General features: G+C 33.4%; 1 protein-coding gene across 2 annotated transcripts in view; it reads left to right on the top strand.

The window, feature by feature from the left end:
- The window catches only part of CNTN1 (contactin 1), a 362,269-nt gene that overhangs the window by 110,875 nt on the left and 226,675 nt on the right, over positions 1-24,719 (top strand). The window contains exon 3 of one of the 2 annotated variants that reach the window (XM_032420204.1): positions 6,201-6,299. The exons of the other annotated variant lie outside the window; for it this stretch is intronic. The gene's annotated coding sequence lies outside the window, so the exon portion shown is untranslated. The remainder of the gene's footprint in view (positions 1-6,200; positions 6,300-24,719) is intronic. 2 annotated transcript variants of the gene reach the window in all.

The raw sequence follows: 24,719 nt of genomic DNA, 5'->3' as shown, positions 1-24,719 counted from the left end.
TTTTTGAAATAGTTCTACATCTGTGGAATTCTGCATCACCACAGGTTAGTTGTGTAAAAAAATCTAATTTATGTTGTTAGCAGTCAGAACAGTGGCTTTGGGTGGGTGGTGGAGAATGGAGGGGAGAATAAAGGGCCTCTGGACCTCTAATAATATATTGTTTGTTGATCAGAGTGCAGGTGGGATAGCTATGTCAGTTTGTGGAAATTCAGCAAGTTGTAGAGTTACCTCTGTACACTAATGTGAAATATAGTATAATTCAAGTTTTAAAATATTTGTGCATGTATGCACATCCCACATGAATGTACACAATATATACTTGTGCCCTATAATTATGATGTGATTATTTTAAAAATACATGTATTTAGAAGTTTTTAATTAAGTGCCTTTTTAGTGATAGTGAGGCAAAAACTTATATAAAGTCCGTAAAAGGTGTTTGTATTTTTAAGGTTTTATACAATCAAATATTGTAGTTAATGTATCATCTATTTTGTCGTTGGCATTTATTCATACATAAATTCATAAACCTTTGTTTCCCCATTAAACCTTATTGAAGAATTGACTCATGGGTTGAATCATTCTTTACAAAAGCTTAAAAATCCTAAAAGACCTAAGAGGGTACAGACTTCTGTTCAATTAAAAAATTGAGACACAGTGAAGTAGGCCTAAATTATCTTGAGACTAGAAATATATTTGGAACAAACTATTTTGCAAATATTTTAATTTGTTACTAGAGAAGACAGGAAGAATATAATTTTTAAAGCTCTTCCCTAATATATATCTAGAGACAGATTGACATATACCCAGAGCTGTTCAGTGAATCTCATGGGGTAGAACTGGTTGCTGATATCTCTTGACCTGAAGTTAAATATGCCTTCCTCCAAGAGCATTTAGTCACTTAAAAAGAAAAACTGCTATAAACACATGATGGGGATTAAGGAACACACTCGTGATGAGCACCAGGTGATGTATGAAGTGTTGATTCATTATATTATACACCTGAAACTAATATTACACTGTATGTTAACTAACTGGAACTTAAATAAAAACTTTAAAAAGATCTGCTTCTCTTAAAATAACTAAAAGTAAATAGGATTAAATAAGGATTATAATAATTATTTGGGAGATATAATACCTTTATAGACTTAAAAGGCTTTAAATTATATTTTTCAATTATACCTGTAACCCTTAGTAGGATTCTTAGTTTCTTCATTTTACATAGATATTGAACTACAATTGGGTCATTTTTTATGACACCTGGGAAGCCATGGCAGTATACTGATATCTGTAAGCTAACTGAATATTGAGAGAATGGTGGGTATTTTAATGGAACTCAGGAATCCAATGATACAGGGACAATGTAGAAGTACCTCAGATTTTTGAGACATATTAGGATACCTATTCCCTATAGCTTTTTCTTCCTCCTTATTTCATGAATTTATTTCTTGATGACCAAAGAGATGTTATAATATATATACATATATGTATATGTATAAATACTTGTTCTAATATATATTAGAAGTTTTCCATTTTGCAATCAATTTATAAATGATGTCAAGATAGCAAGTTAACATAGGGCTTTCAGTTCATTTCGTTATCTACATCTCAGGGTTTCATTCTCCACCTCCTTTTCATTGCACACTTTCAACCCTGAGTTATTTCTTTGACTTCCATACCTTAAACAATTCTGGTCGCTATCCAAACACCTAAGTGTGTTATGGCTTCATTATCAATATGTCTTTTGGAAATTCTATAAGTATCCATTCCTTACCAACCCCTCCCTTGCTGTGTGCAATATTATAATCTCATCTCACCATCTTCTTATGATATCAGTAGTTCTTTTTTCTTTGGATAAGAGTGACAGAAGGACACTGAGTTACCAAGTCCTGAAAGTCTTCCATGATTCCTCCCAACCTCTTCATACTACTTAGTCCTACTGACTCTAATGTTCAAATATCTCTAGAATATTTTCCATATATCCACATCCCTATGTCTGCCTTGTTTAGGTCCTCATCACTTCTGGTGGATTGCAAATGGTATTCTATTAAACATATATTTTTCATTTGTTTACTGCTCCCAGTCTGTCTTTCAGCTACAAAATCTAGTCATATGATTCTCTTGGTGAAATTTTTAAATCTCTCTGTAGAATAGCTTCAAACTCCTTAACAGTGTAAAAAATGTTCTATATAATCAGAATTTGAACAGAGTTTTTGAAAGAGCCTTATATAAGTCAGATTTTATATAATTTTTCCCTATCACCTGACAAAATGTCTATTTATCCAAATTCTCATAATACACACAATTCAGTTTCTCAAGCATATTATGTGATATCTTGCCTCCCTACAAATGCATGTTGTTCTCTTTACTGAAAATGACTTTTCCTTCAAGACTTTTCTTCAAGATTGAGCTTTGGGAAGAAATGAGTTAATGTTTCTAAAGTCCTTACTGTGTCAAGAACTGTGTTAAGTGATATAAAGACATTGCAATATTTGAATTTCCTAATAACTCTAAGATGTTCATATCATTCCCATTTTAAATATGAAGAAATCAAGGAAGAATTTAAACTCTCATCTGGATGACTACAAAAACTATACTATAACTATTGTGCTCTAAATTATTTATTTAATTCTCACAGAAAGCTAGAGAAAGATATTTAATTTTATTTCTGTATTATACAAACAATATAAAGCTGATATTCATGGAGTGTGGCTAGCATGTGAAGCCTGAATTTATTTTCAAATTTGTCAAACATTAAGGCCTATATTAATTCCGTTATACCACTCAGTTTCTTTAAGTATCACCACCGCCATGAATCATTTCCTAAATACACTATGGGCAGTTGGTAATGCCAGTATTTCTTCTTACTATGCCTCATCTAGTGGAGTAAAAATAAGAATTAATACCTAGAAGTCATTTAGCATACAGGCATAGTGCCCTTTAGTAATTATCTCATTTGCATATCTTAACATATATCAAAGTGATTATAATCATCACTCTGTATCTATGTGTTTACCTGTTTCCACCACTAAAGTATGACTACTTTGGAGGCGGCCACTGATCTGTACATATTTATTTTCCTAGCACCTAGCACAATTCCTTTCTTGTAGAAGGTACATAATAAATATGTTTAATTAAATAAATGTGTTATGATTAGGGGATGATTATAGTATTGGTAGGACAGAGCAAGAAAAGAAGAAGGGATTTCTTAAATCTCAGAGAAAAAAAAGCAGTATGCTCCTACATCCCTTGAGCTTAGAAATGGAGAAACTTTGGTAGGCTGAATTATTTTCCTAAGGCTACATGGCATTATGTTTTCTTATAATGGATATAAATTATGCATTTTTCCAAATGGCAGTAGTCAGATAGTCTAGTTATATATCTTAATAGATACCACAAATTTAGCAGACTAAATATGCTTTGATTTATTTGCAAATTTTGATTGACTTTATTGACCCTATTGTACATTACAGAGTTTACTTCATATTCTGCATGCATTATAGATTCAAAATACTGGAAAAACCTCTTGATCTGCAAAGAGATCAAATTCATCTAAAATCACCATCTCTGTTTTCCCTCCATTTGAAAAGATTGGTTAAGTGTGTTTCTTAGGCATAGCCAGACTTCTGGAAAGCGGAAATTGGTTCTTATTACAGTTTTTGGCTTTGTTTTATGTAAGAGAATAATTGACTACTTTTCCCCCAGTTGTTCCCATTCAAGGCTTGTTTGCAGCTCCCTCTGTGATGTTTTAGGGATTTATCACCCCTATAGCTTTTCTTATGCCATATTCTTCTTTGCAGACTTCTAGTGTTGTTCTCTTCTAGGTCCATGAGGTGTTTGTGTGTGTTTCTCCCCACCTTTAAGACAACTGAATTTGAAAATGCACCAGGTAGATACAAAGATACATTTTAAACTTGGGTCTTAGATATTTGTATCAGAGAAAAGATACTGACTTTCTTCTTGCTCACTGCAGGAGAGATGAACTAAGTTCTTCCTATCCACCTAGTTATGCATTATTCAATCATATTATTACAGAGAGGTTAAATTTCTAATGCTTACATGTGTAATTATTTTAGTTTATGTCAGCAATTTATAGCTCCTAAATGACTATACTCTATATCCCCATACCTGATAAGTTACATTTTAAAGTTTTCAAATTTTCTACTATTTTTAAGTGAGGTGTTATCTTCATACAAAATTGCTACTGTAGATGATTAAACTGATAAAATTCTTGGCAGGATATTAATCCTTAGCTATAACTTCTATAATTTTTTAAATGTTTGAGGTCTTTCAATCTTCTGTTTAAAGAATAAAGAATATTACTCAGATAAATATTATAAAATAAGGTCTAGGTAGTTCACTTGAAGTATATTAGGTTAGAGGCAATATATACAAGTGTTCAAATAGAATCTTCCTGGGGTAGAAGAAAATATTATGGAATATGAGATATATAATATACATAGTAATTGGATGGTTAATTTCTTAGACTGCCATTTAGAGTATTTCAGTATAATCTTGATCAAGTAGGTGCAATTATCTTTTCTATGACCTAGCAGTCATGCTCTTACATGCTTTGGAAAGAAGAAATATTTCTCGGAACATCCCTGAACTCCATCCCTGTTGTCATCAGCACTCCTACTACCCTCACAGGCTGATCTCAATTGCTACTGGTTTATTGACTGAAAGTCACTGTGATCATGCTTCCTCCAAGGCTGAATTGCTCCCTGTAGAGTGTAACTGTTAGAAAGGAAACCTTGGTTATACTCTGACAGTTTTTCTCTAGTCTAGCCCCAAGCTATGAACTTGAAGATTTCACTTGGGTCTTACAAATAGTCAGGTGTGACAACATAGAACTATGATAATTGTGTGTGTGTATGTGGTACTTATGTGGATATAAAAAGAGGCTTTGGAAAGACACAACATTAGGTTTCTAAATGATCGCAGTAACATCATATTTAATCTTCTTTTGGTGGATAAATAAAGCTTAATTAATTTTTACACTGAAGATACTTTGGGAAATAGACAAGCGTTTATATACATTTGCTGTTTTACATGGCTCTCCCACTTTGGTATTTTTCACAAAAATCATTATGACATTTTAAAATGCTACCTATGTTTTCCTTTGATGAATATTAGCATAATGAAATGCACATTTTGTTTTAAAGCCTGCTTTTTTGAGGTAGTGAAAAAAGAGTAATAGAAACAAACCATGGTGTGTCCTTAGAAGCTTAAATTCTAAAAGAAAGGACTCTCAGAACTACTGAAACTCCCAGAAAAAAAGGTGCTTACCATCCAAAATACTTAACAATGATGAACATATGTACCCACTATGATGTTTAAAAAAATCTCTTCCATGTTATTCAAATGAAAAATTAGTTATTTTAAAATTAAAGTCTTCTAAGAAAGGTTATCCATATGAATCCGGGTAAAAATCTATGATTTGTAGCCATACATCTCTCTTTATGTTTTTTTTTTTTTTTTCTTAATTTTCAGTTTAGCCTGTTGATTTTTCAGAAATGGCAGGGAAAAAAACAACTCTGTATATCTCACTTAAAATGTAAAATATTCAGTCTAAATCTTCAGAAAGTATGTCTTTTGAATAAAAGAAGACAGATACTACAGTGTTTCTGCCAAAGAGAAAGTCCAGTTTAAACATTCTGCAGTATGCAAATGTTATCTCGTCTATGTGAGTGTTTTACCCGAGTGGATGTTGCAGGGTTGGAGCCTTCTGTCTGTGATTTAGGTTGTAATTTTATTTGTGGAAATAAACCAATTGCTGAGCTTCAATTGTCTTAGTGATGAGGTGATCAATAGCCCATTACTGGATAGAACAGCGACTACAGGAAGTGCATTGAAGATTTTAATGCATGAATTATGCATGCGGTGCTCATTCTTTAGTCTCCAAACAGAATGACAGGGTTTGTGAAGTCGCCTCAGATAGTTTCTTGCATTAAGTGACTGCAGTGAAATGCTTAATATTTTCAGGCATAGAAGCAGCATTGACTTGGGCCAGCCGAATTTGGAAGATGTAAATCCCCCAGCTCCTAGCACAGAATGCTTTATTTGAAAGTATTGCTATGTAGGGAGACAGCTTCACTGTCATCTAACCTGCTCTCCCCAGAAGGTTGGCTGAAGGATGGGAGCGGCTGTGCCTGCCTCTGAGGTCACAGCTTGAAGTCCTTTTAACTTGCTTTCTGCTGCAGGAGAGAGGCGTATTGTGGTATAACTGTCGCTGCATTTATTGAAATGGACAATTTGCAATAAATACTATACTCAGAACAACAGACAACTCAGCATATCAGGTAAGTGCAAGGTTTTTCTCTAGGTTAGGTAATTGTGAGAATGTGCTGAGTTAGGATAATGGTGATGCAGTATTAGTAAGGTTGACTCAGACCTTAGTATTGCGATGCAGTGTCAGGGTTCTGAATTGTTTTGTTAATTGAAAAGTGACATTATTTTATATTTTTGACAGTATTGTGCCATAAGGTATTTTATTTGCATGCAAAAGCTTTTCAAGAATGTACCAGAGCTTAGATGTGTGTGTGTCTTGGATAGATAGCCTGCAAATTGGGGAGGGGCAGCACTGAGCATGAGCTGAATCAATAAAAAAATTAACTCCTTCTGGAGAAGTTTTAGCAAGGCTGTGGTATTCCTTTGGCTCAGATTATTTCCTTTATGTCAACATTTTCACATTATGGTGAAAGATGTTGGTAGACACCCAGAATGTTCGGTCCTTCTCCCAGAAGTAGAGGATAGCACTGAGGTACTCAAATTCAAATACTGTGTTGCATACAAATTGAACAGATGGAATTGAAATAATTTGGAATAGCATGTCCTTGAAGCAAGACCTTGTTGTCAGAAAACAGTTTGAATTCTACCTGGAGTGTTTTGTTTTCTTTCCTCCTGCCCAGTGTGCCTTACTCTAAAAAAGAATGGATAGATGGTATATTCTGAAATTTACGCCAAAAAAAGTTTTATTTTTTTCTTGATGTTTTAAAAATTAAGCTTATATAATTGTAGAACCTACTATATAAAAGCTGAATAAAATTCACAAAAACTCTGAAAAACTGAAAAGTAATATACTACTGTATTTGCCAGTCTTTGTGAATTAAAGCTGCTTGCTTAAATATCATGGCAAATAATTAATAAATATGTAAATGATGAGCAGTATGATATGAATTCCTCAACCTCTCTTTAGAGTGGGAAAATAGCATTAAAAAAACATTTAGTAAGAAACTCTAGGTATAGTAAAATGTTTTAAAGATGATTTTAAACAGTAAATATATACTATTAGTGTATATACACTAATAGTATATATACACATATGTATATATGTACACATATGTTTATACACACATATATACATTATAATATATAATTTGTAAAACATAATATGTGCAATATAACATGTATGTATATGTACTTCTTCAAGTAGGATGCTAAGTTTTAAAAAATATGTTTGCTAAATAATCTATCAAGAACCAGTAATAGATAATGCTAAGTATGCTTTGTGAAGTAGGCATCACTTATAAAAAAAGGAAAGAAATACAGAGCAATGATAATAAGAGCACAGGAAAACTACTTTTCAAGATTTCACAATGTATTTCAATTCTGCTGCGGTATTACTCTATCGAGTTTCCTTTCAATTGCCTGGTAGTATGGTGGCACAGAACTCACATTGTAGAACGTGTTTAAATCTGCAAAGCTGAGCTAGTTTAGGTACAGGAGGAAACTCACACATTGAGTTTTTCCTTAGGGAGGGGAAGATAGGAAGAAGTAACCGCCTATACATTTTAGAGTTCTTCTGATGCTGAGTCATGGTGTTCAGTTCTGCTCAAATGCCCCCTGGCTGAGGTGGCCCATTAACAGCTAGTAAAATGGAATTGAAAGGAAAATGAGAAAGAATGGAGGGGGCAGAAACTTAGAGATATTTATTGTCTAACAGCATACTAAATTCTGAGTAATGAGTATAATGGCAGCACTACTTGTTGGAGGTTGCTGATATGACAGTAGGAGAAGAAAAGCCCCCCATGCTGGATGACAAGATCATAGCAGTAAAATTAATGGACTAACATGCTGAGAGTGTATAAACAAAGGGGTCCACGTAACACTGCACTTGTTAAACCTCTCTGTCATCATTCTAGTCTCAAACTTAACCCTAGCCATTACTAAATATCATTGAAAATACGTGATGGTTAGATAAAGAATATTTCCTGGATCATGTGAGGGAAATCTGGAATGAGATGCTCTCAGTTCCCGATTCCCACAGTAGTTGTAATTAATTTTTATAGATTGTCAATTGGGAGAAACTAACAAGAGATAAATGAGGATATTTGAATATCAATCACAATATATGAGATGAGACACCAAAATGAGGTTAGATAATGATTATTATGGCAAAGCATAATCATATTAGATGCAGTTAGGAAGGAGACTGAAGATCCAAAAAGGATATAATAAAAGGTAAGAGAAAATGGAATGAGAAACCTATATAGCAGTGAAATATTAAATGCAGGATTTTGAAAGAAAAATGTACCTAATGAATAGTTGATACATATTATTAGTGCCCCTTAAAATCAATTTATAAGAATTCTGAAATATTATGATTCACTAATATAAGCCTTAATTTACTTTAAAAATGAATTTTGAAGATGACTTAATAGACTGAGAAATCAGTTGAAGAATATTTCAAAATGGTAAGCCATCAATTTTCTTTTTAGTATAAATATTTATACTAATGTTTGCACATATGATATAAGAAATCTAAGTAGAAACCCATCTATATCTAAAATTCTCTATAGGTCCTGTATATCTCTATATGTGCTGTATTCACCATTAGCCATAAACTAGGATTATAAAAAAGTTATGAATCATTTATTGGAATACTAGGAGAGTAAAAGAATTTGAAAGGGTTTTCCAAACTTAAAACACACAAATTGATTAAATCTGAGTTTATATATATATTTTTTTAAAGATTTTATTTATTTATTTGAGAGAGAGAATGAGATAGAGAGAGAGTATGAGAGGGGGGAAGGTCAGAGGGAGAAGCAGACTCCCTGCTGAGCAGGGAGCCCAATGCGGGACTCGATCCCGGAACTCCGGGATCATGACCTAAGCCGAAGGCAGTCGCTTAACCAACTGAGCCACCCAGGTGCCCTGAGTTTATATTTTTGTGACAAGTCCCCCATGTATATTTTTTTAAGATATATTTATTTATTTATTTAGAGAGAGAGGGTGTGGGGGGAGGGGCAGTGAGAGAGGGAGAGAGAGAATCTCAAGCCGACTCTCTGTTGAGCATGGAGCCCCACACTGGGCTCCATCTCAGGACCCTGAGATCATGACCTGAGCCAAAACCAAGACTTGGATACTTAACCAACTGAGCCCCCCAGGCTCCACCAACCCCGCCCCCCCCGCCGTATTTTTTAGTAAATAGTTCGGATGAGTTATAAGCTTTGTAAGATTCACAGAAATTTTTTCAAGTATGAATTTATAATAGAGAGTGATACCAAGAAATTGCATCTTCTCTTTTCTCTCATTGGAAAAAATAATAAGATTAGTTCCTCCTTAAAATATATTCCCTAAGAAATTAGTTTTTGAAATATTTTCCTTTCAAAAATGCTCCTAAAATTTGACTCTGAGGATGTGTCATTTTAATACTTCATGCATGTTTTAGCAATCTCTTTCTTCTGATTATAAATATAAATTTCACTGTGTTTTTCATTTTAATCACTTTCCTCTCATAAGACAACTAGGTATAATGAAGAATCATTTATTTAAGGATCTTCCTGTGTGCTTTTGCTAGGTATTCTGGCTTCATAGATATGAAAAAAGATGAGGGGCAGTGCTTTCAATAGAACAAATAATTCAAATGTAGGAAAAAATTATAATATAGCACCATCCAAAATATTTGGTAAAAAGTTTAAGTGTCATAGGACAAGTAAAGAACCATACTCAAAATTTTTAAATGAAGTCCAGGAGAAGAATATATATACATAAAGGCATAGAAGCAAAACTTTATATTCTAGTGCCAGGACTGAAATAGAGGAATTGCATAAGTATAGTAGAGAATAAACAGGGTGGGAGCAGGTAATTAAGAATTTAGACTTGGTTTTATAGTCATCAGGCACTCACATATGTTATTTAATCCTTTTGGAGGCATTTAAAGCTCAAAAAGTTTCTGACCCTTGAATCAGATGAATGCTGAACATTTTTTAGTGATTGTTAACTCAAAATTAAATATTATAATATTCTTGCCTTTTAGTCTGTATTCTCATGCTTTGCTGACCCTGGAGGGACTGCCCTTCCCAAGGTTAGCTAATTACTAGAATTAGTGAACCAATTACCCTTGAGTTCACTTTTCAAATGCAAAGCAAGCAACCAGGAACCCACACCTTAAACTTCCTTCTTTATCAGGGTTCTCACATCTGGCCAATTTCTTCTTGCTCTAATCACCCCAGGGACAAGTGCAGGACAACTAGGGACAGTTCTAGTGCCCCCAGAGCTTCCTCAAGTAATTCAAACTAGCCAATCCTAAATCCACTTATTCTGCCTCCTTTCTGAGAAAACCACAATAAAGGCTTTTGCTCATAGTTTTCTCCCTCTTTCTGTCTCCTGATTGGTCCCTGACCCCCAAGATTCCCTATGTGCCCCCGGGCATGGTATGCCCTCTTCTCTTGGGATGTGTGAGTATAACAGCTATGTTTTAAATGGCAAACATCATCAGATCTATTGGTTTTACCATACCAAAATAATAATAAAACCTATATAATAATAAAACCTATATAAAAAACAAGCATGAGAATGTCTTAATATCTTTAACACCAATTAACATCAATGGAGATGTTAATAATATTCCCAGTATTTAAAATAAGTCAGTCAAGTCTTTTTTAAAAAATCATTACTGTTTTATTAAACTGCTATATTCAGATTTAAGGATAAATCCTAAGTGAACCTCTTATAAACATAAGCTTAACTCCTTTCTAAGTTGTGGTTGATAGAGGGAGGGTATATCCTCCAGAAATATGAATGGACAGTTAGAAGTTTTCAGTCTAATGACAAGCTACATAGGTCTAAAGTTTAAATATTTTCCTGAGTCTGTTTTAACTTGTGGTGTATCTGCTTCATAAAAACAAGCATCTACCTTATCCAGCAACTAAATCGATGTCAAGGGAAAATGCCACCTTATGCTCCTAAAATATCAAATTCTGAAACTGTAATAAGCAAATGCTAGTGTTGTTTATATAATGTCTTTGGTGTCCAGTAAGCAACACACATCCTAATTAAGAAATATTTCTGCTACGTTAAGCCTACAAAATTGAATTGAATTGTCTTGAAAATGTGGTGTCCAAGAAAAGCTTGTTGCTAATCAGTAAATGCCAAACATTGGAACAATGAACCAAGCACAATTAACCACAAGACTAACAAGAATTGAGCCACACAGAGGTAGTGCTCTGAAGAATATATACCAAAAGACAGTATTGATATCTTTTAGTGGTACACTGTATTGCTTCAAAACACTATCACTGAAAGAAATTGAGAACAGTAAATGACTTTGAAGGGTAGAAGAATTAAAAACTTAAATGCGTGTTTGAACTTAATGGTTTTTAACTTCCCTTTCTACTCCAAGAGTGTATGCTATGTTATGAATGCAATCACAGTAGTCCTTTAAGATATGAACTTCTGATAAAGAAATTCAAGTAGAAAGTTGGAGATGATTTAGATTGAGAATAGGTTAGAAAAGATACTAGTCATGCTAGCAGATGGAAGGGCAGCAAGGTAGGTGGCTGAGAGGGAATCTGGAGGCAGAGCTGTGCCAGAAAGAACATAGGAATTTAAACAGATGGAAGATGATATATTAGTTGGCAAGAAGAAAAGCTGGGTGACAAACAGGAGGATCTATTGAAGAACTGGGTGAGGAGGCAGCCAAGAGGTGAATTGGATGGACCAGTAATAAACAAAATAGGTCAGTATGAGGGCACCCAAGTTCCAGAACAAATAGGCAAGAATAGTGGAAAACAACTATAATTGCCTTTATGTGAACCTGGGAAATGACTTTTATTAATATTTTTTTAAATGTTTGAAATTATGATCAACAGTCATGTTCTATGGAGGAAAAATTTTAGTGGAAAATTAAAAAGTGCTTACCACTGAGGAATATTATTCTATAAAATTATCGTGAGCATGGAATTTATTTTTTATTTCCTAATTTTGTATTTTCTATATTTGAATTCTGGCCCTGGCTTAGCTAATATTTGAGGATTTGGCTGCAAAATAATACTGAGGGGTAATATAAGTAGAGAATAAGAACTTTAACACCTACCAAAAAGAATTTGTCAGTCTATAGAAAATTTGAATATAATTATATCTTTAGAAAAATTCCATATATTGTATTGTCTGTTAAAAGTGGTGGTAGCAGTGCCTCAGTAAACATACAGATGATTACAAGAAATCTCTCTTTTCTGTCTTCAGACTTATCTACCTTTAAATCACTATATTCTTAGATAATTATTTATGCTTACAAACATTAAGTGGAATTATTTAACATAGTTAAGTACTTTTTACATGAAAACATAACAATTGTGTTACCATAAAAAAAGTGCCAGGCATAGTAATGTTTGTATGAGGGTGTTGGCTTTATGGCGTTTTCTTAAAAAGATTTATTTATTTTAGAGAGAGAAAGAATGCACATGCATGGTGGGGAAGGTAGGGGAGAGGGTCAGAGGGAGAGAATCTTCAAGCAGACTCCCTACTAAGTCTGGAGCATGATCCCGTGACCCATGAGATCATGACCTGAGCTGAAACCAAGAGTCCAATACTCAACCGACTGAGCCACCCAGGTGCCCCGGCTTTATGGTTATTCTGATTGACCTTCAGATAGATACATGGGTCCTTAGCAGAAGAGATACTTCTATTTGTCACATATATAAACTTAGAATTAATACTACTCTTTTGTTCTCCATCTAAACTATAAACATATTTTTCTGATACATCAACCATATTTCTCAGGTCAATCCATTGCTATCTATTTTACTAGCCAAAGCCCTTATGCCAATATGCCTGAAACTTTGATGTTTATTGCCAGTATGATCATTTCTAAAGTATCTGCATTCTGGGGTACCTGGCTGGCTCAGTCAGTAGAGCATAAACTCTTGATCTCAGGGTCATGGAGTTCAAGCCCTGTGTTGGGTGTAGAGCTTACTTTAAAAAAATAAAATCTGCATTCCAATTAATCCCACACAACAGAAGCAAGGATGATTTATCACGGGTTATCTGGGCTGTTTGACTTTTTTTTAAGTGATGCATGTAGTTGCCATTTTAATCCTTTGAATTAAACTTTTGAGCACAAGGCTAGCAGCAATATCTTCCCAAGTTCTAAGTAATTCTCTTGAGTTGGGAAACCACATTTGGCAAATTCTACACATATGCCAGCCACTATGCCAGACTTTGGGGATACAAGGATGAATAAAACATGAATCTTTCCATCAAGGAGTTTGTATTCTAGTGGAATAAACAGATTTATATATACCAGATACTATGGCACAATTTAATAGATGGAATGATGTTTTATCCATGGGTAATAGATATGTATATTACCCTACATAGTTGTTAATCTCTTGAGGTCATGGAACATACTAATTTATTAATTCAGCATATGTTTATTAAGCCCCTTCTATGTGCAATGGCTATGCAAGGGGAAGTTTATTGCCTATTGCCAAAACAGTCTATTGAAAAAGAGACCAGAGCAAACAGAAAGTTTATTGGACGAAGACAGCTCTTGTAAAGATGTAAACCAAGAACAATAAGTGCATATAAATTGGGCTTTAGCCAAAAGTAAGGGAAGGCATCAAGAATAATTTCCTGGATGCAGCAATCAAAGGATAGTTAGAATGGTTTTTCAATAGTTGTATAATGGTTTATTCAGTGTAGTTATAAAATAAATGGTGTTCACTGGAAAATTTAGAGGCTTACACTAAAAAAAGGTAGTTAATGAACACAGTTTGAAAGGATAGAGGAAGCAAGCTATGTGTTTGATGCTGAGATAATTGCTTTAATGCATATTCTCATTTAATCCTTTTTAGAAGACTATGAGATTCTCACTTTAAAGATTAGAAAACTGAGATTGAGTTTACACTGTTATTAAAACTCTAGGATTAGGAAATTAAAATCTCTCTGCTATATCCCCATAATTTGCTTTTTTTTGTTGTTGTTGTTGTTTGTTTTTTTGTTTTTTTGGGTATTTTTGCAGGAATCTTCAAGTATCAAAGCATGTATATATTCAATGAGATTTTGGACTCCTATGTTCATAGGTTTGTTCATCTATCATTTATTTAACTAAAATGGATATAATGGAACTGGTGCAAAGTTACAAGTTAATTTTTATTAAGATATTTGTAATTAGAAGAAAGTCAAATATAATTTGAAAAATAAACCATCCATAAACATCCTCTAAAAATAAAAAGTCACTTTGCTCAAGTATGGAAAATTTGACTGATGGATAAAGAACAAAATGACACGAGGAAATACATTTAACGAGATATCTAATATATGGACCAGCTTAAATATCATTGAGTAGATTGATGAGTAATGAGTTCTCAATAAATTTATGTTAACCAGTTTATTATTGTTTCCTTTTTTTTAAAAAAGATTTTATTTATTTGACAGAGAGACATAGCGAGAGAGGGAACACAAGCAGGGGGAGTGGGAGAGGGAGAAGCAGGCTCCTTGCTGAGCAGGGAGCCTGATGCGGCACAGGATCCCAGGACACTGGGATCATGACCGAAACCTAAGGCAGCCGCTTAACGACTGAGCCTCCAGGCGCCCTTATTGTGTCTTTTAAAACGTAAATTACTGATAAGAATAATTTTATAGTGCTTTTCCCTGAGAGGTGCTTTTAGAAGCTTTTATCCTTCTTAAGTCCTTCAGGGGAAAATGTGATATTAACCAGGTGAGTTTCCTACATATAATTGAATAATAGAAAGAGTATCAGTTCTGTTTTACTTATCATTGCATTCCTGGCGTCTAGACCAATGCCATGAACATAGTAGATGTTCAATAAGTATGTGATGAGTGAGTGGTCGCATGAATTAATGTTATATTTTATTAATTTGAAGACATTATTTTTAAGTTACCCCATTCAATTAGTAGACTTTGGGGAGCACAATTATTATGTAAATGTACATACTGAATGTAAAATGAATCCTGTAGTAGTAGGATTATTTTTTTTATGACAAAAATCTATCTTGACCTAAAGTACACCTGTACCTGGAGATCTGAATATCAAGTCAACAATGGTAGCTTCTTTATGAGTGTGGCCTTCAACCTCAATGAAGAACAACTTTGCTATGCCTTAGGGAACATGCTTGGCTACCAAGATTTAGAAATCTTTCTGTGTTGTAGCACCCTCTTTCCTACCACCATGACCCATGAGTATATTTTGTGATAGTTTTCACAAGGATTATTTTGTAAATGGGAAGTTCAGGTGGCTGGAATGAATATACAGTGTTTTTTTTTTTTTTAATATGTTATTGATTAGAAAATTAATGTAAAGTATTTGGTGATTTAAAATCTGAATAGAAAAAAAAATAAAAAAAAAAATAAAATGTGAATAGATATTCTGTCCAACAAAAATATTGTGGATATTTTAATAAAAGAGAAATCATGTGTTAGGTAGAAGTTATGTCAATAACAGGGATGAAAATAATTCAACTATTTTAAATAATATTCAAAATGTTTTCAGACTCCATAGGCACAATTATCATTCTGTTTTTTGTCCATATCCTCAGCATTTAGCACATTGCCTGACATATTGTAAACAGTTGGCAAATATTTGTCATTAATTTACTGATAATAAGGTCTTATTGGCTTATGTAATCAATTCATAATAGTTATAGTAAAATAGATCACAATGAGGCAGTAGCATTGTTAAGGAGGTATTAAGAAAGGGTGAATATATTCCATATTGTGACCTATTCATAGCTAAATGACAAATTATATAAAACAATGTGTTTAGAAATAAATGACCTGCGAGATAAACAGAGATCTAGGCCATAAAGAATGTGTCTTATTGAGTCTAGGGTTGTCTCATGTTGTTAAGGTTGACTTGAAATAGTACATTGTTTCTTTGGAACTTACTAAAGATGTTAAATAAATAGAAAATTCATGAGGGGAGTAGAAATAAGCATAAATAATAATAAAGTTATTGAAAGATGAGATTATTTGTGCCAGAATACTCAATTAGAGGAGAGAAAAAACACGGCCAGCTGTGCACATAGATATATTAGGATGAGACCTTTGCAGGGGAGCATGAATGCCAAATATTGTTGATTTTTAAATAAATCATTTTGTAGGAAAAAAATGCTTTTTCATAATGACTGTTTTGAAGTTATGAAATACAATATAATATACAAATATGATTATTTTCTGTGTTCTTTATTGCAATAGGATGTGGTCCTCACTTATGGAAATATTAATGCCTTTAAGTGAATCCCTCCTTTCATTTAAATTGAACTTAAATTGATGTTTTTACAGTAATGAGAAAAATATTTTTGGTAATCCAAGAGAAAGATTATTTAGAATTTGTCCATCTAGTCCCTCATCAAGAATAAAATGAAATCTTAGAGTTGGAAGTGGTCATATAAAAACTGTGACTAATCTTCGGGGCGCCTGGGTGGCTCAGTTGTTAAGTGTCTGCCTTTGGCTCAGGTCATGATCTCAGGGTCCTGGGATTGCGCTGCATCAGCTCACTGCTTGGTGGGAGGCCTGCTTCTCCCTTTCCCACTCCCCCTGCTTGTGTTCCCTCTCTCGCAGTCTCTCACTTTCTGTCAAATAAATAAAATCTTAAAAAAAAAACTGTGACTAATCTTTAACTTTTACATGTGGAAATAGAGTTTCTGATGATTGAGGCTTATTATCTAAGGATCTACTATTTAGGCATACCTACATACAGAAAAAAAGTTTCAAAGCATCCTAGTTAGAAATTGAATAATAATATAAAAATTACAGTAATTTTTTCCTTAATTGTAGGATTCTTGGTTCATATTTAAGTTCTTCATAAAATTAATTTCTTAGTTTAAGGGAAAATGTTCTTTAATGAACTCTTTTGCTTCTCTAAACTGTTTTGAGAAATTCTTAAGAAAAGAAAGGAAACTTCAATGAAAGAAAATCATTCCTCTGTGAATCAAAACATGTAGAATTCTTAGATTTTAACTACAAAAGTATAATGTTAGAAGAAATTCATGAGCATGGAATAGGAAATGGGTACTAATTTAGACATGCTTAGTGTCAATATAAACTTAGTTCTTCTTTAAAAGAGTTAGTCATGTGTCAATCAATGTGCCAAAAATAAATGCTTTGGTTATATTATTAAAAACAAAAATTTCAGTTGCTTGTAATTTAGGAAGAAACAAGAGTAAATGTGTTAAAGATGAAATGGAGGAGGTTGTATAAATCTCCGTTTCTCATATGGAAGACTGATTAGGATTAAAATAGTCCAGCAAAGTGTAGATATGCGATAGATATTACAGAAGAACTATGAAGATTATACTACCTAGGAAATGGTAATATAAGGATAATGAAGAACAGAAATTTAATTTGTTAATTATCCGAAGACATTATCACCTGTATCACAGTAAAATTACTCTGTTTTGTTGACATAATAAAGCACTATTTAAAGGGAGAAATGGGTACACCAACATTTATTCATTTTATACTTTGTGCTAGGCAGTGTAAGTGTTTTTCATGTTTATTTAAATGCTGGCACTGGAGTAACAATATACATGTTTTATTGTGTTAATAAAACCCAACATTTTAATTTTGTCTGGAAATTATATTTTTGTCATATATGTGTCATATATGTGATTACTATTTAAAGATAATTTAGTATTTAGTCTTTATAAACCATTACATAATTGCATATGAGACCAATTACAAAGAAATACAGCCTTCTATTTGTTTATTATTTAGTTAAGAATGGAGTGGTTAAGTTTGAGCTATAAAGAAAAATAACAAAAATGCATATGAGTAGAATGAAAATTAAATATTCCATGTAGGCAATAAAAATGATTATATGCAAATTGAGAAAATTGGGGAAATAGAATCATGTGATGACTTCAGAGTCTGATCTAAAATGAATTCAGCAAGGAGCGCCTGGATGGCTCAGTTGGTTAAATGTCTGCCTTCTGCTCAGATCATGATCCTGGGTCCTGGGATGGAGCCTCTTGGTGGGCTCCCTGCTCAGCAGGGAGCCTGCTTCTCCTTCTCCCTCTTCCTCTGCTCCTCTGCTCCTGCTCTCTTGCTTGCTCTCTCTCTCTATATCTCAAATAAATAAATAAAATTAAAAAAATAAAATGAACTCAGCAAACAAATCAATGGAAAAGTTTCAGTTTATAGGTGTTAGAAGAAGTTACTTTAGCAATGGCATTTCAGTAGAAGTTAGAGAAAAACAGTAAACTCATACGGACAATTGATATGAAAAGAATAGAGCAAAATTTTTCCTTTTTTTTTAAGAAAGAGAGAACGTGAGACTGGGGAGTACAGGAGGGGGAGGGAGAGGGAGAGAGAGAATCCTAAGCAGGCTCCAAGCCCAGGGCAGAGCTGGAGTTGGGGCTCAATTTCACAATCCCAAGACCTTGACCTGGAAATCAAGAGTCAGATGTTTAACCGACTGAGCCACCCAGACACCCTAGAGCAAATCTATCTGTAATTGAAAAAAAAAGATGGCAGCGATGGGGGTCAGAGTATTAAGAACTCAAATGCTTCCGTGAAGTCTCCTGCAGACCTAAGTATTCCTTTCATTTCTTCCTATGCATCATCACCCAGAGAGCAGTTTTTCTTTTCCAGTATCTGTAACAAAATGACTCAAATTAGCCAGAGCTGTTTTTTTTTTTTTTTACATGCATGTTTCAGAGAAAAAAACTGAATTACCTAATGCTTACTCCTTTTTCAATTTGTGTCACTTTCAAACATTGTGTGGCCTATTTATGACAACTAAAAATGTGAGCTGAAAATTATTTGAACTTTATTATTTTCAAAGATCTTTAGAGAAAAGCTGAAAAACAATGAATTGATAATGTGGATAGCAATTGGAACTATATCCTACTAGTTATGCACAGGTGCATGCTTAAATAAGGAGCAATAGTGTTAGTTCAGCAGGAAGGAGTGACTTGTTCCTCTAGAGCTTCTAAACTCATACCTTTTATTGTCAGAGGAACAATAAGCTTTACGCTTACATAGAATGGATTTTAAGGGCTGCAATTTGATATCAGAATTAATATAAGAATTTATGAAGAATGCATCTAATATTCATTTAAATGTTTCTTTTAAATTGTTTTTTCCCAGTGACATTTCTGTAAGTTCAGAATTTCTCTTAGTGTTTCATACTGGGAAAATGTTTTAATTTAATTAAAAATTATTCTTATTTCTTTTATTCAATATGAGCTATATAATTGATTGCCCTTTATTTTACTTTGCATTGGCAGCTAGGCAGCTTATAGCTAAATTTTCTATTCAATTCATAAGTAATGTGCCCTAGGCTAGGTTACTTGATTCCCTTCATGCTGGAGTCTCATTCGTTATCACTATGAAGCTTTATTGACTATGTAAGCTATCACAAATTCCTTTTGGAAGTATTATGTATATAATGAACAAACAAATCTGTGAATAATTTATGAGTTAGCATCTAGACCCTCACCTGTTTTGATGAGTCAAGAGATCCAAATGCTATTTTGTATTTATGATAAACACTAATCTGACCACATCCAGTTCTCTTTAAAAGAGATGCAGATATAATAAAAAGAAGTGATATTTCAAAGGCTTTCCCAATTAAATTATTTTTTTCAAGGCCTTTCAAGAATATGTGCCATACGTCTTGCAGCTGGTACCTAGTCTTTAGATCTTCTCAAAGATGAAACTCCTACTGAAGTTATACTTTATTGAATGATATATTATAGTCATGTAGTACAGATAGAATGTAAACCATCAACTTTTTTTCCTGAAAAAAGGCATTAGGATTATAAAGGAGAAAAATCACTTCTTGCTCCATGAATTGCCTTCTCAGACAAAATAATCCAATATAATATAGAACTGTAATGTGATAGAATTTGCGATAGATCCATATTAAGCAATACATAATGAAGTATAAAAAGAAAACATCCTTGCACAATTAGAAAGATCAATAAATATTAGTGGGGTAGTGTCATCAAACTACTGAACTAAGAACCAGAAAACCTTGAGATTTATCCCTTGAGGTTTTAGACAAATGGCTTAATCCCTTTAAGCTTCAGGTTACTAATCTTTAAAATGGGAATTAGTAATATCTGATCTCACCAATTCTCTAACTGCTTGTGCAGTACAAATAAAGCATTCATGGAACTGTTAGTACTTTTACACCCCTAAAAAAAAGTATAAAGACTGAAAAAAGTAAAAATATTAATAGCAACAATGAAACCGTCACCCTTGATTAAAAAGGTAAATTTTAGGGGCACCTGGGTGGCTCAGTCATTAAGCATCTGCCTTCAGCTCAGGTCATGATCCCTGCGTGCTGGGATTGAGTCTGGCATCGGGCTCCCTGCTCAGCGGGATGCCTGCTTTTCCCTCTCCCACTCCCCCTGCTTGTGTTCCCTCTCTTGCTGTCTCTCTCTCTCTGTCAAATAAATAAAATCTTTTAAAAAAAAAAGGTAAATTTTATATCATGTATAAATAGAAATAGAATGTATGAACAAATGAAAGAAAGAGAGTCATTCATTCAGGGAAAGTAAAACATAAACAAATGCAAAAACTATATTAGTGATTAATCCCAAAACAAACAGTCTTTGAACCATTTCCTGCAAAACTGACTCAAACAGTTGTGCTTCAATCCAATTTATCTATCTATCCTCTTGTTCCATAAGTACGAATAATGAAACTTGGTTGGGAAACAGTGGAGAAACACGTGGAGAAACAGAGTTAACCAGTGCTAGACGTTATGCTGGAGTTTCTGGTTTATTCTCCTATCATCTGTAGAATTTCTACTAAGGAGACTGAGTATCCATGAAATATAGAATGCTAACAATACCTTCTATGATACTTTCGTAATAATTGTTAATATCTAATAGTGATTTGTATTATTAAAATGTTTTCAAACAATTTCTTGGCCATGTCATATGTAATTAAAACAAACTCAAATCAGGAAAAGCCTCTTTATTTTTTTCCCTGTGAGACATAGAATACTACCTTAGTGGGAGACGTATATGAATCCAGTAAAGAATCAATCAACTGATCAACTCTTCAAAAAATGATATTTAAGTAGTATATTTGTTAATGCTTACATCTTTAGCATTATAAGTACTGCTTATAGATTTCTATTTAAATTAAATTGTGCTTTATACATAGGCACCTGACAATTTGCTTGTTTTTTCTGAACTTTCTTACTATGGATTATGCCTTGCAAATATATCTATATTGTTCATTATGAAATTAACTCATAAAAATCTAATTTTGTTCATTTCATATTTTTTAACAGTTTGCAGTCATTTAGCTTGGATCTTCTAAGAATTGGGTCAGAATTCTTATTTTTCTTTCTGTTGATTTTTCAGACAAGAGTCTGAATTTATTCAATATTTTGCAACTGTTATGTTAGATGCATTCCAAACAATGTACTGTGGGGGCTGCCCAGAAGGAGTGTGGTAAGAGGAGTGAAGAGTTACTGAACTTTGCTCCTTTATGTGTAATAAAACAAAATGGAATTGTTAAAGCCTCCAACCTATTCCTTGATCATGCTTTGTATTTTAGAAAAAGCTTTCAGAAGATGCAGACACAGGCTGAATCTATTATTGTTCCTATTTCAGCTGACATAATCAAAATTACCCAAAGTGATGATATCAAAATATGAGCTAGTCTTGAGTAACTTGCATGTCTAGATGAATAAGCATAGATAGCTTTTGTATTCTTCAGCTGTCTCTGAGATTATAGTTGGTTCATATATATACCAATTGATTTGACATTATTTTTTTATTATTAACGGGAGTTGTAAATGAGGCTATTTACTCATCTTTGCAATTATTATTGTACTAAACCAAAACCAATTATGAATTATCCAGATTCCATTTTATTCTTTTTCATTTTGAGGTTTAAAATAGCCACCCCCCTTTTTTGGCATAAGGATGATAAAATGATCAGTGTTAATGATCTTGTCCATTCAGTTCTTTAAAAAGGACATCTAGATCATTTAGATCACTTTTAGAGTTTAGCACATAAAATGGAAATATTCCTGCTGGGATTCGGTTTGAGATTGTATTGCCATGCAGTGAATCTTTGATTTGCTACAAAGTGTTTTCCATAGCCTTTGAGTAGACTTCTAATAATGATGGAAATGGGGACTCTTTGGATCATGTTCTTCATCACAGGTATTGACAAAACTCCCAAGAGCTCAGAGTATCAAAAAATACTTTAGTAAAAACAGACCTTAGAAGTAGGGATGACTCTCTGTCTTTAGTTTACATATTTTTTTTCACTTTTTCTTTCTTATGCTCCTTGTTTTTTTCCAGTACATTGAAAATGAAAGCCCTGGCTTAATATGTATATGTATGTATATATGCTAAATATGTATACATATGTATGTACTTATCCACACATGTGTGCATGCACCTGTGCTTTAAATCCTAGTTCACAAAATAGTAGATATTTCATGTGAAATATACCGTCAAAAAGGAAGTTCCATCAACATTTCGGGAGCTCCCTGGGATATCTTTCAACCATTCACATTTTGGGCTGTCTTGGGTTAGTCTTGTTATAGAACTATATGCTCATTTTTGTAAATCAAACATTAATTTGCAAATTGTTAAACATCTTATCCTCCCATAATATTTTCTTATTCTTAAGATTGGTATGAAACGTATTTCTATTACCATTTTATAAATGAGGAAAGATTCAGAAAATTTGGCTTCATAAATGTCACCAGGCTCAGCAGCAATACTTATTTTTAATCTAGACCAGCTCTCTCTGGGACATTGCTCTTTCTGTACATGGTATGATTGTGGCTTTTTACCAGATTCTTTAGATTTCATATTATTTATCCAAAATTATTAATATTTTATGAATTACATGTGCCTTCCTTATTTAGCAGCATATTTTTCAATTCTAAATAGCACATTTCCCTCAATTTAATGTTATTGAAATTAAGATGCCACAAAAATTAATACCACAATGAGTTTTTAAAAAATCTGAAATTAAATTGATAAAACAAATGTACTAGAACTGATAAGGCACGGTTTTTTGTGTTCCATCCCTATGTTTAGAAAAGTTTTTTTTTTTTAAAGATTTTATTTATTTATTTGACAGAGAGAGACACAGCAAGAGAGGGAACAGAAGCAGGGGGAGTGGAAGAGGGAGAAGCAGGCTTCCCCCTGAGTAGGGAGCCTGAGGCGGGGCTGGATCCCAAGACCCTGGGATCATGACCTGAGCTGAAGGCAGACACTTAATGACTGAGCCACCCGGGCATCCCCCTATGTTTAGAAAACTTACTACATTTATATTTGTCTTTGAATTCTCTTCTCCCTGAGAAAAAATTCTCTACTTTGATGTGTAAACTTTATATAAGGATTGAAATCCTTTCATTATTTCTGTTCTTATAATTGCTTCAAACCACTGGCAAATCTTCCTTTATTAATTTTCCTAAACTCATAAATGTATTTTTTGAGGTTAGTTTCCTCCTGAGAAGATAATTTTCATTGTATAGTTTTCTGAGAGAATTTGATCTAATATCTATGAGTTTTTCAAAGTTCTCACTAAATAGTTACTGAAGTGTTTCAATAACAACTTAGTTTATTGGAGCATCTTTTCTGCATTGTTTTAATGTAAACATTACTGTCTTCAAACTTACCTATATTTCATGACTTCTCCCCAGTATTTTTCAGCTTAATGAGGAAAATTATTTGTGAAAAATTGAGTTTTAGAACTTCTTGCAGAACTTTCCTACATTTGCCTTAACTTGTGCAGGTTTTGTTACTAGGGATGACAGGACTTGAACAAAGTGAAAGTTGAAGTTGAAAAATATTAAACTGTCCAAACCATTGACACTAAGAGTTAAGGGAAATGCAGAGGTAGATTGTATTCCAAAAGATTATGTTCATTTAAACTCAAAAGAATGGCTCCATTTTGCATGGCTAATAAAGTATAGATTACGAAACTGAGGCTGGATCCTTGTTGAATGGACCTAGTCATTAGTAAAGGTTGTGGGAAACTCAAGTGAGGCCTCAATCCAAGGCCCACTTTATATTAGACCAATGACATCAAAACTATCTTTAACAATTAGTGAAACAGTCACTCATTTGTTCATTGTCTTGGTATAGTTTAATTCACTCATTCAGCATCTATTTATTGAATGCTTGCTATATGTGAGATGCTATATTTGGCATTGGAAGGTCAATGGTAAACAATAGATATATGATCCATTTTAGATTGTCACCTTGTTATAAATGCTAGGAAGGAGTTTATGGAAGTATAGAATTTCCTTGTTGGGTAAAAGTGAGTAAGAGCTAATTTGTATGACAGTGGAAAGACTCTTGGAAATGTGATTTATTTTGAATCCTGAAGGATAAAGATTTATCTAAGCCAGACCACAAGGGAATAATCAGAAAGTAGCCTCAGTTCATCTCATATTTCTAGATTTACAAATTTCATCTTGTTCTATGAAGATGTGAATTACTTAAATTTATATGTCTATAAACCTGGATCAGAAATTAGCTAGA

Source organism: Phoca vitulina, unplaced genomic scaffold (assembly GCF_004348235.1).
Source record: "Phoca vitulina isolate PV1807 unplaced genomic scaffold, GSC_HSeal_1.0 scaffold23, whole genome shotgun sequence".
Taxonomy (NCBI): Eukaryota; Metazoa; Chordata; class Mammalia; order Carnivora; family Phocidae; genus Phoca; species Phoca vitulina.
Note: the sequence above shows the minus strand (reverse complement) of the source record. Positions and strands in the feature narration are given on the sequence as shown.